This window comes from Coturnix japonica, chromosome 6 (genome assembly GCF_001577835.2).
Source record: "Coturnix japonica isolate 7356 chromosome 6, Coturnix japonica 2.1, whole genome shotgun sequence".
Taxonomy (NCBI): Eukaryota; Metazoa; Chordata; class Aves; order Galliformes; family Phasianidae; genus Coturnix; species Coturnix japonica.
The window spans coordinates 13,120,803-13,137,643 of NC_029521.1; the positions used below are offsets into that span (position 1 = coordinate 13,120,803).

Genomic DNA, 16,841 nt, shown 5'->3' on the forward strand with positions numbered 1-16,841 from the left:
CAGCTGGCTAATAAACCACAGAATTACAGGAACCCATACATTGTCTGTTAGTAGGACGGGCAATTGATGGGATTAATTCTGTAGCTTATCTGTGGCTTTTTAGATTCATTACAATTTTTTGTTAGAGAGAGACATGATGATACAGATGTTACAGTGCACGCTTTCCTTCAGGGAAAAGAAAATCCAGTAGAAGAGTGGACTTGAAAACATCTTTGTTAAAATGTTACTGACAAAGGAGGTAACAAAAAACAGCAACAAGAAGGACGGAAACAAAAGCTGGTCCATGTCAGCCTGCAGAGGCTGTCTTGGTAAGTCTACAAGCTAGGGAATAAACCAGAACCTTCTCACTCCACTCTGCAGGTGGTTCTGTGATTGCCACAGATCTGCCTGCTGCTGCTTTTGGAACTGGGCAACACCCTGTTGCTGTTCAGTGATGCTCTGACTTGCCTGGGCTTATGTCTTGTTCTGCAACAAGTACTCTGTGAGTACACAGCTCACTGCCCCAACTTACTTCCCCTCAGTTCCTTTTCGTACTGCCAGTGGTGGCTCAGAGTGGCAGAGCTGAAGTCAATGAGACTGTCTAAGGAAGGAACTGGTCATGTCTGTCTTTCCTGTTGAGCTTTTTCCCTTTTACAGTTGTGGCAGAGCTATTTACACATGAGAGAAAACTGAAGAGTAGATAGGTCTTACAGAGCAGTTGCGCACACTGTGCTAGAGATGTTTCCCAACACCCCCGCCAGGCAGACAGTGATTGTGAAAGCATGCCTTACTCTTATAAGGGGATTTTTGCCTGTTTGAGCATCATACGTCAGTCAGCATCAAGGTAGACAGGGAAAGGTGATGCTAAAGCTTTTAGAAACTCTTTTGAAAGTTATGAGCACAACAGGAAAGGACATAATAAAATGAACACATATTAATGCAGATGTGCCCAACATTCAGGAGAGAGGAGTTAACCATTAGGTAACCAGTGAGAGCTCTGAGGAAGGACTCCTTGGGAGGCTGTGTGTGCTGCAGAGGCCTGTGAGTCTGGAGACATCCCCAGAACTCGAGCAAAGGAGGGTGCAAATCATCATTTGCTCCTGGGACTGAGGGAGACAGAGAGCTCCTTGGAAAGGGAAAAAGTGGGCTTTGATGAAAGCAGAACTCACTGAAGCATGTATTAAATGAGGCAGTGGTTTGTGGAAAGCTGTTCTATCTGGGTTTTGCAAAGCTCGCTTTGGATATAGGTGCATCAGAAAATTTCCTGCAGAAATAGGTTGCAGGAGATCTTGGTCCACCAAGAAGGGAAATGGTCTTACCCTTGATTTTGGTCCACTAGTGTTTTACTACATTTCTCCATTCTACTGCATCTCATATACCCTGCCTTTTGTGAAGTCGCTCTGTCTCAGTTACACAAACAGGTAAAGTATGCTGGAAGAAAAAGAGACAAATGGGATGGGATCCACATCCAGGAGAGAGGAAGTCCACTCTCCTGTACTTCCATGTGAAGTCTTACTCTTCGATCTTCATGCTTTTGTTTCTTACTGACTGTTAGCTGTTCCCCAAAGGCAGCTGCCCTTACACAGACTTTACATAGATTCCGACATTGCTTGGTCTATTTAACCAAGCTGATGTTGTATCCTGGCAATATGCAAACTCCAGTATCATGGAAAACTGCACTTCCAAGACCATAGAATCATAGAATGGCCTGGGTTGAAAAGGACCACAATGATCATCTAGTTTCAACCCCCTGCCATGGGCAGGGTCACCAACCACTAGATCAGGCTGCCCAGAGCCACATCCAGCCTGGCCTTGAATGCCTGCAGGGATGGGGCATCCACAACCTCTCTGGGCAAAATAAATCGCTCACAGTTTTCATGGGTGTGTCTTTGAAGAGAACTGAGATTACAGGGATGTGGGGAAAGAAATCAGCAGTAACATGATGGAAAATAGAAATTCCTTCTCCTCTCTTGACATATCTCAGCAACCTATTAAGATTGCAGCTCTTCTTCCAGCTCTGGCTGTTTGTGAAAGGAACCATAGCAATGCAAAGTTAATTCTGTGTTTTATGTCCTGTGTCCTGAGATCTAGCAAAAGGAAACACCTCATGATCCACTCCCTCTGTGCAATGTAGAATGCTGCAGCTCTGTGTGGGAACATCTGCTCCTTTTTTCTGATCATTGGAATCTTATTGGCTGCTTGGTTGAAAACATTTCAAACAAGCAGGTATGCTAAGGGGTATGTGTGGATGTCTCATCTAATGCATGGATATTAAATGTGTATTATCACGCTTCTTCTTGGTGTGTGAAATAGAAGATGCCAGGTGTGATTCATGGGTTTGACAGGGGAGTTAGTAAGTTTACCTGAGGACATTCTGAAACATCATGAGGTGTGTTGTAGCTAAATATAAAGCAAGGCAATCTGTGCCAATCTGGGAAACAGAACTAATGGTGTGGTGCAGATATAGCAGAGACTGCCAGGAGAAGGCAGACAAATGCTCCCACTGACTTCTTGCAAGCTGTAAAGGCAGTCAGACTTGCCCACAGATGCAGGGCTGTGACTGGAACTAATATTCAGTATTTGTAGGAGGCTGGGGTGGAGAGGAAGGATGATAAGAAGATGCAAGAATTCGAACAAAAAGGGGGACAAGTTGTTGAAAGCTGAAGAGGGATTCCAGAGTACTTAGGGCTTTCCATTATGCATCCAAGATAATCGTAACTTGGAATCAACATAAATCAAAGTGGCCAGAAAATAAAATTCTGCTGGTCTCCTTTTGGCCTGGCTAATGATTTGAATAGCCAGCTCCTAGCAACAGTTCTGTAACACACATGAGGCTGAATGCTTTGTGACAGTACAATGGTGCTCAGCAGAGCCTAAGGAGGAAAGATGCAGGGTGTCCTCCAAGAAAGGTGGGACAGTGCCTTGCAAGGGATATGGTTTAATGCATGTGGAGGGAATTAGCCAGCCAAAATATTTGCTGTGTGGAATAATCCACTCTCAACAGCACAGAGCTACTGCTGAAGATGGCTACAGTATTAAACTCCTGGTAGTCACAGGCAAAAGAGGTCTTTTCTGATTTTAACCTGCCTCAGGTCTGGCCTCCAGTTGTGAACATAGAAGAATTATGTTTTGGAACTTGACACTACCCACAGGTAACTCTCTTTCATTGAGAAGTTCAATGATTTAGTCCAGCTACCTCTAAAATAATCTCACTGTGCATGTGCACCTCTTTAGTGCTCTGATTTTAATTTCTCTTCAGCTTGACTCTCATCTATCCAATTGAGCTACTGTTGTTTCCTTTTACCTACTATTTTCTTTATTATTTTTTCCTATTTAGGAAATTTTGTGGGGTTTACATACACTTGACTATGGCAAAGCACTTTATCTTCTCATTAATTCTTTCAGAGCTTAGGGAAAGAAACAGAAATGTGCAGCAACAGAAACATGTATAGAGGTATGATACCTCATCATCAGTCATGCAACAAGGCTTGTTCTGTCAGTAGTCCCAGAAAAGGCCATGACTATCATGGCTTGCAGGTGAGACTGTCACCAGAAGTGACTAAGAATTAATTTGTGCCTGATATTTCTAGTGCCTGATCACTGAGCTGCATAAATAAGTTACGAAAATAATCTTCTATAGTGAAAGACATTGTGTGCTCATCTCCTAAGTCTGAAAAGACTTGGGTTTTTATCATCTTTCAGTCCAGACTTGAACTAGAGGAGATATATTGAACTAGAAATTAAAGAACAACAACAAAAATAACCAAGTATCTGGGTATCACATAACATCTGTTACCAGAGGGTGGGGAGGCTCCCATAGAGACTGCATGAAAGTTAGAATATTCAAATGCAGCACCCACAGAATGTCCATCTCCCTGTAGAAATTGGTTTTGCTGATACAAGCACGTTCATGTGTAGATCATTATCTGCTTAGTAATTCTTGGTTCCTCGTACATGAGAGGATATGCCTTATCTGTTTTGAAGGTGGACGGCGAAGAATTTGAAGGCTTTATTTACATGCATGGACTTAAAAATAATGTGATAGTTTCATAGAACTGTTTGAATAGGAAGGGACCTTTAAAGATCATCTGGTCCAACTCCTCCGCAATGAATAGGGACACCTGCAGCTTGAACACATTGCTCAGAGCCCTGTCCATCCTTGGATGTCTCCAAGGACAGGGCATCCACCACCTCTCTGAGCAACCTGTTCCAGTGCCTCACTACCCTGACTGTAAAAGACTTTTTTTCTTATATGCAGCCTAAATATCCCCTCTTCTAGTTTGAAACTATTTTCCCCTGTCCTATCACAACATATGTGATAATGAGCTAATGTCTGTCCACTTCTTTCTTACAGCTGCCTTTAAATGGTGAAAGGAAATATAACAGTTTTATTTTTAATTGGAACACCAATGGATTTTATGTACATTGTCTTATACCAGATTCACTCTAGCTGCTCATTCTGGCATTAGAAGAAGCAATATTACAGTTAAAGATGATAAAATGATATTCTTCTGTGCGACAAACATGTATTTTAGGACAGCTGATACTCAGGACTGGCCATTTATTAGATTCTTTTTTGTGTGCCTCTCCAGATCTGTTTTGATGACAGTCTGCCAGTTGTCCCTGGGTACAACCCATGAGTCTTCAGTCACCTTTAGTTCCATCTGCCACTGAGGCAGGGAGCTGTGATTTTTTTATAATACTAGGACACAAGAAAAAAAGAAAGAAATAGGAAGTATAATTTACTAAGACCTAGAAAAGTAATTACTTGTGTATATAGAGTCATAGAAGGAAAAAATAATATAAGACCAGCATGTTTATTGCTTTTAGTGCTTAGCATCTTCTTTTGAACTTAAGTGAGCTCAAGTGTCCAGAGAAACAAAATTTCAGCTCTTCCTCTCCTATTCTGTTCTGTAGGACAGATGTTTAAGAGTTCTGTTACCAGCTGTGTAACTTGTCTCACTGGAGATGGTCTTGATCAGAAGCCTGTGACACCTGCTGTACTCTCAGCTATCTAATATATATATATGTATATATATATATATATATATTTTTTTTTTTTTTTTTTCTGTGTGTATATGAAACTGCCATCACTAGAAATCACTGTGAGAGAAACATATTTCCTGGGAATGCCATGAGTCTGAGCCCTGTGCCTTTCTTACCCTATCTCCTTTATAGGTCAGACAGATAAGGAGTAGTAAGTGGCACGAATGTTAAGTAAGCCTGGTCAGTATGGGCATTTATTATTAGGAAAACCCCTCAAAATTGCAGATACAGTGGATATGGAAAATTGCATCCACCTCAAAATGTCAAAGTTACTGTTTCATTTCAATTCCCATAAGAATGATTATTCTACCAATGTTTTCAACTAAAACTGGATTGGGTTTTGCTGTGTTAAGTTTTTTTGTTTGTCTTTAATCTTCTGCTGAAGGGAAAATCTCACATGGAACATCACACAGTTTATTTCCTATGTGTGAGAAGAGGCAGGATTTTTCGCTGGGGAATTCATGATGTGTGAAAAACAAATCATGTTGCCGAAACCTACATTGAATATACTTCCTTAAGAAAAACAGGTTAAATTACATCAGGCCTCAAGGGGTTTTAGTCACTGTAGTAAAATCAATCTGTAGTTTCTACTCTACCAGCAGGTTGTAATGCCTGTACTTGTTCAGAATATTCCCTTTATATTATAGTGCATTGGAAGTTTTACTTTATATGATAGAATATGACTATGACATGTTTTTCCTTTTATTTTTTTTTTGGCGGAGATTTGGGGGTGACCCACATGAAATCCATTTAGACAATAATTCATCTTTCTGTCTGCATATATCAAAATATATTTTAGAAAACATCTGTACATGAAGGGAACAGGTAGTGATGAACAAGAAAACTGCAAAGGACTGAAATCTTCTCAAGTGTTTCTCATGTCTTTGCTACATACATTGCTGGGGAGGAAGCATGCAATGGTACTTCAACAAAACGCTGGGCATCTGAAGGTGACCTGTGTTTGTCACTCAAGTTGTTTAAAATTTGTAGCAGTTCTCTAGACGCCTGTTTTACAGGAGAGAGTTCCCATCCTTGCAGATACTATGTACAGTGCACTCACTAAATGCAGTCACTACTACAGCAGAAGAATTGTGTTTGCTTCTGCAAACGTCTGTATGTGTCATCCTGTCATTTAGCATGTATTTTCATGAAGGACTCATATAACAGAAGTTGATAGTCAGCTTTTAATTCTTGAACATATTTTACAACGTCTGCATGATTTTTGAGAGTGAAAATTGCTCTGTAAAGGTAGAAGTACAAAGAAATCATCAGCAGTGAAATGTGGCCATGGCAATTTTTATTATTTGAGTGCTGACAGATGGTTTCCCCTTTGCCTCTTCCATAGAGTGTAATGTTATCACCAGTCAGCACCAAACGTTTGGCTTGTCAGCAGAAGAGCAGGGAAATCACACAGCAAGCAGGGAAAGCTTCTTTGTTTCTTTCCCAGGGAAATCCATGGCAGGAAACAAAGGAAGAAGTTATAAATGATGATCGAACAAGATCACATCATCCACTCAGGAATTTCATTCTCTTTTCAATGGGAGATGAGAACAAAAGGCTCAGTGTTCAGCTGCTCTGTTCTTGAAAGTGCCAAGTCTCGAGGCTGAGTCCTCGGACTCTGATAGTGACTAAAAGCAAATTTAGAGAATTGTTGTTTTCCAAGGGGCAGGCAAATGGGAGACGTTAATGGACTACGGCCTCAAAAAGTATGAAGCACTGTAAAAGAATCTGTCTTTGCAGATCAAGGTTTGGATAGAAATCACCCTTTTTTTTCTTGATTTGTTTCAGTCAGATCTAAGAAACGAGGTGCACCACTTCAAATACGTAGCAATGTCACTGGACCTCAATAAAGCCCTTAATTATACAGTGGTTAGGGAATTACAGCACTGCTAGCAGTGTGGAGTGCTCAGTAATATCCCACAGCTGTTTGAAGAAACCTTTGTGCTGCTGCCAAATAGTCTGTGGGGACATTAAAACAAGCTGCAAATTCTCAGCAAAAAAATTAGTCTGAGAGCTGTCACTTTTAAAGAGCAGCAATGTTTCTGGGCTTCAGATGTGAGCAGTCCTTGTCCTCCTACCCACTAAGACAGAAGGGCTCTAAATCTCTTTTTTTTTTTTCTGATCTGGCTTCTGAGTGGATGCAGATCTGACACCTCTTTGACCTCTGCTTTATAATAGCTCAGACTCCAGGCTGTGATCCTGTCTGCTATGAATACAGTGTATCTTGGCCATTTCTCTCTTCTCCCTTTTAAATACAGTCAGCAAACCTGAGTCCTTCTGTAGACTGATGTCAAGAGTTGGAGCGTGAACTCCAGGGGAAGTGCTAAGATATTAAATGCAAGAAACATATCCTGGCTGGATGTGAGTTTGAAGTTTAATTTAAAGCATGAAACTAATGGAGGCAGAACCTTGTGATGAGCAGACAGCTTTTTGAAACATAGCAGTTTGATTTTTTATTTTCTTTTTAATGGCAGGAAGCCTGTGATTTCCCTGTGCAGGATGGGAAGTTCCCATGCATGTGGAATGAAAGGATTTGGTTTTGGAGACAAAGTTGAAAAGTTCTGCTAGTTAACCAAAGAGAGTCACCTGCAGCAAAACAGGAAAATATTATCAAGCAGATCCCAATTGTTTGCCACCATTTTGCTTTAGGTAAACTAGAAATTTTTGATTTCTCATTGCTCATATCCATTTAGCGGGCATACAAGTAGATAAAGCTTAGTTATCACCTGGGTGTGCTGTGTAGGCTGACTAATGACTGTTAAGAGCATGCAGCTGTATGAGACTCAGGATGTTTTAGGTTTACACAGCCAAAGGTGTTTTTAAGAGAAGAGAGCCTGAGCTTCTCTGTTTTTAAGGCTTGTTTTTGTTCCTTTGTTAAATCCTTTCGACAACACCTGGGGAGGTTCTCAGTTCAGCCATTTTCTGAAACAATTCAGAAGTTACCAACTCAGGAAGCAAGTAAGGGGCCACATTTTTGGAAGTAACTCAATGATCTTTTTAAACAGCATTGTCAGTCGTAGAGCAGTAGCAGTAGGAAGTCAAACAGTGTTTCCTCCAGGCTCCTGCTGCACAGAATTTAAGAAAGCTCTGCAAGGCAGAACTGATGTATCAAACCGGCCTTTGATTATATGCCTGTATTCCATTTGGGCTCTGTACTGTCATTTTCAGGCCTGCCACTCCTCGCTGACACATCATCAGGTCACCACCGTTTCCGTGCTTCTGCTGCGTTTTTCCCAGGCAGGCCAGGCCAACCGCCTGAGCTTTTTAGTCAAGTGGCATTCAGGGAGCTGAAGGAGGTGTCCTCTGCAAACAGGAACGGTTCTTTAGGCCATATAGAAATCTACTATAATGGCTGGATATTTTTAGCTGATTTTAAGGGTCACCCATTCATATCCTTTCATACAACAATACATACGGCTGCATGTGAGTCAAAATGCATGTGAGTCAAAATGAATTTTCTTGGCAGCCAGCAACATTCAGGAGGTGAATTTGCCAAACCCTAAGTTACGCAGTGTCCATCCCTTCCTGAGGCTTTCAAACCTCTGCAACCACAAGGCTCTTAAACAAAGCGTTATGGTGGGCAGAATTGTCATTGAACAGCAAGAAGGTAGCAAGAAGCTTTTCTCAAGCCAACACTCTGTTTCTTGAACACTTCTCTGGCACCTCTCACAAAGGTAACAGGTAGAACTGGCCATATCTTGCTTGAATATGTTTCTGCTGTCTGTTGCATAAGTACTTACGGCATGAGCTGGGGAAAAAAAGCCCACCAGCATGCAAGTGCATCTTTGGGAATTCTTTCAGGGCTTTTCAAATATCTTCCTTTGTCTTCAGTTTGGTTCCTAACAAGTTTTTGTATAATTTCACTAGAAAAGAATAGGAGCTGATCTCACTTTATAACATGACTGATACTATCCTTCATGGGAATGAATAGTATGGTGAGTGTGTGGTTTGCAGAGGAAATGGTTCCACGTTTCCTTTCACACTGTTTTCAACAGGATGATCTTCCTTTCTTTATTGCTGATTAAAGGCTTCCTTTATAGGATGACTTATCTCCTTCCTCCCCTAAATAGTATTTAACCCTTAAGGAGCTAATTTGCTGCAGATGGGAAGACAGGCATATTTCAAGTACATCTGTGGGAGGGCTTCATGAATGTAGAGATGGCACAGGGTGATAATTTACTGAACACTTGGTAACATGCCAGCTATATTTGTTCCTTGAATAGAAACCAACCAGAAGACCAGGTCTGCTTTCATTCCTTCTCTGCTGGAAAGCAAGTTGGTGGTGCAGGTAATCTCATCCAAATCTATTCCTCACAGCTGCTGTTAATGGAATTGTAAGAAAATGGGACTCAGGCATGTCAACACTTTGCGCTTTGTTTCTGAAATTGAGATTTGGGCCTGAATGTTACAGAGGAAGATTATCTCTAAACAGAAAACCAATGGATGATTCCTTTCTGCAGAAACCAAGAAACTCTGGCTGCAGGCTAGCACCTTTGTGCTGTCAGTGTGAAGGTGAATGTGTGTGTGCTGATTCACTTGCTATGTGATATTGCATTCCAGTTTCATTACTGACAGTGGCTTGAGTAAGTGACGAGAGAAACCACAATCTCTGTGCTCAACTGAGCAGCTACTTACTATTTTATTTACTTAACTAACTTATCCTTACACCTGTTCTCAGTCCTTGTATTTGTGGAGAGCATTAGAATCTTCCTTTAGAACCAGTAAAAGGTTGTGGGCTGCTAAAACATGAGCTGCATTCAGAAGCCACAATAGTGTAAGTAATTTTTCTTACCATATTTGCCTTTGAGAAGGAATACCAACAACCGTGCTATTTGATGTGCAACCCTTAAAGTTAGTGAGTCACTAATATTTTAGAACATGTTATGAAATATGAGGGTATTTTTCAACTCTTTCATTCTTTTCCTAATGCAGAAGGTGCCTTTAGAGGTGGATAAGCAAAGAACCTATTTAGTATATTCCATCATTTTACACTTCATCATAGGATATCTATATTGGAGAAGATGGGTAAGCAGGGAGACATGACTAGTTTAGCTAAATGCTGAACCTGTTTAGTGAAGCTGCTACAACTTCAAGTGTAAGAGCATGCAGTCATCTTAAATCTGGTTTGCAGAACCTGTAAGTGAGAATATAACACAGTTAGACAAAACAAGGGGACACAGATCCTATTCAGATACAAGAAGTGAGCATTACAATTACTGTCACCATATTCCTGTTTGAATTTACTCCTTGGTTATTTTTTGCCTGATGACTGGAAAAGCAAGGCAATGCACATCTCTAAGTAGTGCTGCAGGAAGGACCTTGCAAAAAGCGATAAGACAGAGTATGCTCATTCCTTTCTTCTCATTCTTTTCCCAATTCATTAAGCAATGCTGTGCTTTTTGTGGTGCCATTTTCATGCTCTCTTATGTGTCATTGGGCTTTCCTTTTTCCTTCAAGTTAAGACAGGAATGAGGGAACACTGAGGAGCTAATAGGAAAAAAAAAAACCCTGCTTTTGATCAACTGGGAAATTAACAAATAACTAGCTATATGTGTCACAGCTACTTGAGTTTACCAGGTAATGAAAGGTCTTGCCTCTTAGGGAATCTGTTAAGGCAACTCTATATATTCTACATGCCTTCAGGAACATAATTATAGGTGATAGTATTTGATCCATCCAGTTCAGCATCCTGCTTTTTGACCTGGCTGGTAACAGAAAGATGATCCCATCTCTTCTCTAACCATGAGAACACACACAAACTATTTTACTACTTTGGAAGCCAGATTTATGCCTTGATGAGACACTTGACTAATGAGTTTTAAAGCTAAATTGTACTGCTGTCTCTGCCCTAACTCAAATGCTGACTGTTGGCACCTTTATTACTGTCAGATTATTTAAAATGCCCCTCCAAGTAATTTAATGTTTGCCTAAAGGTACTTACAATGTTTTAGAGAAATATTGTTTTCAGTGACAACAAAATTTATTCAAATTAACTTCCTGAATAATCATCTTTTAATTGGACCTTTTAATGCAGGTAAATGAAAATTCAGTTAACAGTCAGAAACTTTAGCAACAACTTCCCGTTTTCCTCAGGTTCAATAAGTATCAGTCAGTTGAGCTGGAATTCTCTTCCCCAGCTGAATTCTATTCCTGCACTATACTATCTGCAGACTCCTGCAGGGGAGGAAGCTGGAGGCCCAACACATATCTAATGGCTGCAAGGAGACTTTCTTCCATTAAACACAGCTGGTAAATCTGCCTATGCAGTATGGAGGACAACAGCCTTCTCAGGAAAAATGATAAAAATACATGCAGAGATGAGACCAGAAGATACTCGGAAATAAGAATAGTAAAGGAGGGTACGCATAGATGAGTTTCTATGGTGTTAAGCGCTGAGGGAGTAGGTGGTAAACTGCTGTTTGAAGAGATTTGAAGAAGCGTTTTAGGACACAGAGATGAGTGGATGGAAAAAATGTACCTGGTTAACTGACATTTGCATGGTTGATGCTCTTTATGTAGAAAGTGTCACTTAGGACAACCCCTGGAACAGCTTGTACAGACTGTTTCAGCTGGTTGTAAGTGTGTTTGGGCTGGAAGGGAAAAGCATTCTATGCCAATCACAGCTAATGGTCTGGACCACCTTTCCAAATGATGAAATGAAAAGCACATTGCTTTTTCAAGAGTGGAAATTAACCACTTTTAGAAACAGGACTTTATGAAGTGGCTTTCTTTAGTAGCCATGGACAAAATCTGAGGTGCGTACTGCCCCTTTCAGTTGATAATGTTATCAAGGGTCGGTATGCACCTCAGATTTTGTTCACTAACAAATTAAAGCATTACTTTATTTACGAGGATCCTTACACTGAACTTCCCGTATGCCTGCTTTTGAGCATCTGTGTTTGGATAATTTAATCTTTGTTTTCATCTCTGTCACTGAATGTCTTCAAAGAAACCAAAATATTTTGTAGTAAGAAAAACAGTGTTATCGAGCACCAGCTAAAGACATAATGGAAATAACCACATGCAGTGTAATCCATATTTAGTTGGTCACATCATTCAACTGTGACTAGATAGAAGGTGACAGTGGAAAAAAATGTTTTTCTCACAAAGACCAAAGAGTGTTAAAAAAGTATAAATATAGAGAGTGAGTAAATCAGAGTAAAACTAATGATATGGAAAATCTAAGAAATTGATGTGCATTAGCTGAAAATAGTTTATTACAGTTACACATGGGCCTGAAATAAAATGCATTTTGCTTAGGGTTACACCATTCATATTGTCAAGTTTTGTTTCTGGACTACTGTATTTTTAACCAAAAGGAAGATAAACTCTTTCTGAGTTCATCTACTTGCTAAAATGAAGGTCCTCTTAGATCATTCTCCCTTTGAACATGGTAACTTGTGTGATTTATTTAGTTTGCACTTGTGCTGAACATGGATCTTGTAAGAGCACTTGGTTAGGTGCTCTTAGGGCAGCAAGCACAGCCCAAGTGCTGGAGTTCAAGGTACGTTTAGATAGTGCTCTCAGACACAGGGTTTACGTTTTGGGTTGTTCCGTGTGGCTGTGGGGAGTTGGATTCCATGTTCCTTGTGGTTCCCTTCCAACTTGGGACTTTTTGTGATACTGCAACAGCTTGGGCAAGGAGTGAGGTTTAGGGCAAAAGCAGGCAGGCCGTGGCTCCTCAGCTGCTTCTCCCAGCAGGTTCCTGCAGAGCTGCATCAGCTCAGGCCTTGCACAGAAGCAGCTACACCCTGGGGCAGGGAGGTGCTCAGGGCGCTGGCAGACAGGGCTCACCAACAGTCCCTTGCTTCACAGGCAGCTGGGACTGGGCGGTGGAGTGTGCTGGCGTGGACTTGTCTGTGTTTGCTCAGAGCTGTGTGTAGTTGTTTATGCAAAGGAATCCAGAATGCCATTTTATTAACAGATAACGCTCACGTTAGTATGACTATGGCTTCGGCTGTAATTACTGCAAGGTGTGTACCTGCAAGTGTTTGGGTTTGTGGTTGGTTCCTTTTTTTCCCAGTACAATCATTCTCTCCTGAAAGCAGTTTAAAAGCCAAAATCTTTAAAATTTAAAGATTTGCCTGCTCCTGATTTGTGAGAACATCAGCAATTAATTGTGTATAGTATCTGCATATTATTATTCAGCCAAATTACAGGGAAGGATATCATTATTTACATAATTCAGAGGAGGAAAACAGGTCTCACAGAGGTCAAAGGAGAAGTGAGCCAGCACATGTGAGTGAGGCAGTCATCTAGGAATAAATATTTGGCATGTGAAAGCAGGCTGATTTTTCAGTATTTTCTCCCAGGATACTGATCCACTTGGAAATCACCAGCAACTCCAGCATTTCTGAAAACCAGTCCACTTGTGGCCCACTCATGCTTACCAGTAAATGTGTAACTTCAGGTTCTCAGAACTAAGCACCTTGCATACAAAGAAATCACACCTAGTTGTCATGGAAAAGTAGAAACTGGGACCTGTGATTGAATATCCTATTTGCATCTACTTTTACTGTAAAGTGTCTGGTTATCTGGGAGTGACAGGATGACAGCAGAAGCTTCGCTCCAGCTATTCTGTTTGAATCTGCCAGTTTCCACTAGTTGCCTTTGCTGACGTCTTGTCTGATTTTATTGCTAAGTTAGCTCACAGCTGCAAGAAAAGAGGAAAAAAAAAAAAAAAGCTTTCCATGGGGTCTGAAGAGTACAGCTTTGTGGAGGCAATGTGCCCTGAGCCGCTGACAAGTCATTCTTATTTGTCTCATCTCTTTTTAGTAAGAAATCCCCATATTTGGGGATGCTGTTCCGTGCAAGTCCCAGGATGAAGCCTACGCACTTCAACTGCAGGGGATGGATGAAGTGAATTGCACCACTTCCCATCACTCAAGACCACCCATCTGTAATCAACACTCTCACTGCACCTTCAACCCACATATAGGTGAGTCAAAATCCCAGTACGTTTTCCCAGTAGATGGAAGTAATGAATTGGCTTCATACATCACCAGCTGGAACCGGGGTCTAAAACCTTTTGGGAAAAGCGTAATGATAGACATTAGTCTGAAACTGAGCATTCGCAAAGGTCTGAGAAACCCTACTGAGTCTTCTGCGTACACTGATGTGTTGCTGGCTCCCCATCCCTGCAGCAAGTAGTACAACACTAATTCCCAAGGTGGCTCTCACTTGGACCATGTAACTTCTGCAAAAACTGATGTTCAGTGTTGCTTTGGCTCAAAACAAGGTTAATGTAGCAGCTCTGCAGTTAACACTAGCTACTTTTACTGTAGGATCTTATAAGAAAGGGCATAGGCCTTTGTTGATACTTCTCCAAATAAATTGTTAATCTGTCTTCTTTGGCTGGGTAGATCACGTCTGAGATCCATCCTCTCCCTTCCAGCTCCCCAAGGAGCTGGCAAAGTTTAGTAGAGAAGCCTGCATGGCCCAGTGTGAGCTAAATCTGCTTCAAAGCAGAGCTTATTAGTGCAGCTCACCCATTTCCTCCAAATATCACAGTTATCTTCACGTTTTGAAAAGCAATTAAAGCACATAATACATCACAGCTGTAGCAAACATTTCTCTTGGCTGTGGCAAACTGCCTTGGGGATTCTAAACAGCAGACAGCAGCCCCTCCTTCTGTTTGCAATGAGGATATGCACACTTCAGTTCAACACAGAAAGTAATTTTCTCACTTTTTTCTTTTATTTTATTTGTCCTTTGCAAGCCACCTTGGGGAGCCACAACATTTGGAGCGTGGAAGTTAGAAAAGTGAAGGCACCTGAGCAACCTGGGGTTTCTACTCTAGTAGAATCAGATGTTAATAATGGATTGCACAGAATGATTCACACCCTACATAGTATTCGTTTCTCACTGGCTACAGGTTTGTCAGGTTAATCCCACACACTGATATTTATTGCCTAAATGAATACACCCGCAGCACAATCAGAACCAGTCTGCAGGAGACGTTAGTTGGCATAACTTCACGGACTGTTAACATCTTCATTCTTTATGAAGCAGGTGTCAGTCACAGCTCTGTATATGATTTATAGGAGAGATAAATGCTTTCAACATCTTCCAGTAGACAGAATCAAGAAGTATCTGAGGCTGCGGCAAAGCCAACGACAATGTCTGACAGTTGCAAACCTGTGTTTACAGATCTGAATTGCCCAATGGCATTGCTCTTGTTTTACCACTAACAACTCTTGCAAAGTGTAAACTCTTGTTTTAGTTCACAAACAGCTCTTTCATGTGAAAAAAGCTGATCAAGAATGATGAGCTCTGTGTTACGTCTGAGCTGGACGCTGTCACAGACGTGCGCCAGGTCTCACATTGTACATCATCTGTTTGCTCTTTGATCGATCCCTCTTTCTCAGTTGAATTTACAATGAAGAGTCTCTCAGGAGACTCCCAGATGTGTTGGGATGCTTTGCCACTTGCTGGGCACCGTGTTCATGGTGCTGCGGGACGCTGCTGTGTGGTGCCGGTACCCCAATGCAGGGCAGCCCGCAGCCACGAGCGGGTGTCCGCCCCGGCGCCATTTGCAGAGCGCGGCGGGGGCTCCCCCTGGCGGCCGCTGCTGCCCGGCCCCGCAGCTCCGCGCTCATCATCTCTGCCGTTCAGTCCCTGCCAGCGCTGCCGTTCCGCCCCTCGCAAACCAAGGCCTGCTGTCCGGTACCAGGTGGGTTTCGCTCCGGGTTCTTCCAGATGTGCGGTGTTTGGGTGCCGTTGGACTTATCGGGCTCTGCGCCGCTCTGTACCGCAGCCGGCGTCCCCCTGGACTCCCCTTTACTCTTCCCACAGCACCGCTTGTGCTGTCACCGAGCTGTGGGTGTCTGGAAGCACTGAGGTCTGCTTATGGCAAAGTGGCTCTTGGGAGCAGTATTTAAAATGTTAAGCCTGTTAGGAATTGGCAAAGGGAGTTGCATTAGTGTAGGCTTGTGTGTTCCGCAGAATGAAAGGTTGGAAAAGGTTTTAAAGGTCTTCTCGGGTTTCAGAGGAAAAGAATGTGTCTGTAACTATAAGCCAAGTGAGAAGGTTGTGCAGAAAACTGCTGTGCAGGCAGCAGCCAAGTGTGTATCCTGTGTTTCTGAGGGGCTGCTCTGTACAGGCCCTGCTGAGCACAGGGGAACAGTCCGGAGCCCTGCTGCGATGCTGCCATCAGCCAGCTGCTCAGCAAGGCCCAGCTCAGCTCTGCCCTGTCCACACCACTGTTGCATCCCGAGGCTCAGCCTGGTGGGCTGCCTGCTGAGATCTAGGGTCCCTGGTAGCCTGGTACCCATGTAGAGAGTGTAAAGCTGTCTGGGTTTCTGAATTCTGTGGGGAAACACTAGGGGTAGCTTCATAATGGAAAGTATATGCTTATGGCATTTATCACCATTCCCTTCTTTTCTTTTTTTTCGAGTCCACTTGCAATTTTGTATCCAAGTGTCACATCGCCTTTCAGTCCCTCTCCTTTCCAGTCTCAGGAGTCCCAGCTCACTAAGCCTTCTCTTCTCCTTACCTTTGACTATCCTTGCTGCCCTTCTTGCTTGTAAACACTGATGGTCAGCTCAGACTCCATCCCTTTATATGTGAAGATGGGATTATTTTCCTGTTGAGCATTGCTTGATCCACAATAACAGTGCAGGCAGATGAGTCTGATGGAACAAAGGAACCGTGAGAGTGGCAGCGTGTGGGATGCTGCCATGAGGGGGCAGTGTGCGCTTGTGCAATTGGGATGTCAAGCTTTATTTCTCAAGCGCAGACCATGAGCTTGTTTCACGAATTCTTCTTATACAGGAGCTGTCTGCCGTATCTCTTCTGGTTCCTTGAACCTCCTGTAC

At 42.2% G+C, this 16,841-nt stretch overlaps 1 long non-coding RNA gene across 1 annotated transcript; it reads left to right on the forward strand.

Moving 5' to 3' along the window:
- The first annotated feature begins 1,811 nt into the window (after nucleotides 1-1,811).
- On the forward strand, nucleotides 1,812-15,355 carry LOC107315815. Its single transcript, XR_004307684.1, has 3 exons — nucleotides 1,812-3,131; nucleotides 13,801-13,963; nucleotides 14,744-15,355. It is a non-coding gene; the product is annotated as an uncharacterized LOC107315815 (long non-coding RNA).
- Nucleotides 15,356-16,841: the final 1,486 nt, after the last annotated feature.